The sequence below is a fragment of the Pristis pectinata genome, chromosome 14 (assembly GCF_009764475.1).
Source record: "Pristis pectinata isolate sPriPec2 chromosome 14, sPriPec2.1.pri, whole genome shotgun sequence".
In the NCBI taxonomy this organism is placed as follows: Eukaryota; Metazoa; Chordata; class Chondrichthyes; order Rhinopristiformes; family Pristidae; genus Pristis; species Pristis pectinata.
The window spans coordinates 51,037,066-51,037,605 of record NC_067418.1 but is presented as its reverse complement, the minus strand read 5'-3'; positions in this window follow the sequence as shown (position 1 = coordinate 51,037,605).

Genomic DNA, 540 nt, shown 5'->3' with positions numbered 1-540 from the left:
CATTTCTATCCAGCTTAATGTTTATGTTTGATAACATTGTTATAAATCATGAGCTGGAAGTGTCAGCTTGCTTTTTTAAGCAAACAATCTCACCCTGTTGTGTTCACAGATAGATTACATTTCAGATCCAAGTGTAAGAAGTTTTTTTAGGCCCACTACAATAACTTCTCCAGCAAGAAGACACCTGGAAATTCCAGTGAGGTAGATGGAGTTATTCCGAAATAACTGTGATAAGTTCAGGGATCAGATTTTATAATTGTCTGCGAGGGAGCCAAGTTACGTAACTTGTATGGAGTGCCCTGGTGACAGTGAATTCTAGAGTCGTGGAATCGTACAGCACAGAAATGGGCACTTCAGCCCACGTGTCTTTATTGATCATTATACCTATCTATACCAATCCCATTTGCCTGCAGTACACCCATAGCCTTCTACCTCCTGGTGAATCAAGTGCCTGTCTAGATTTCTCCTAAATGTAGTGAATGTACTTGCTGCCACCCCCTCCTCTGGCAGCACATCCTGAATATCATAGAACATAGAACA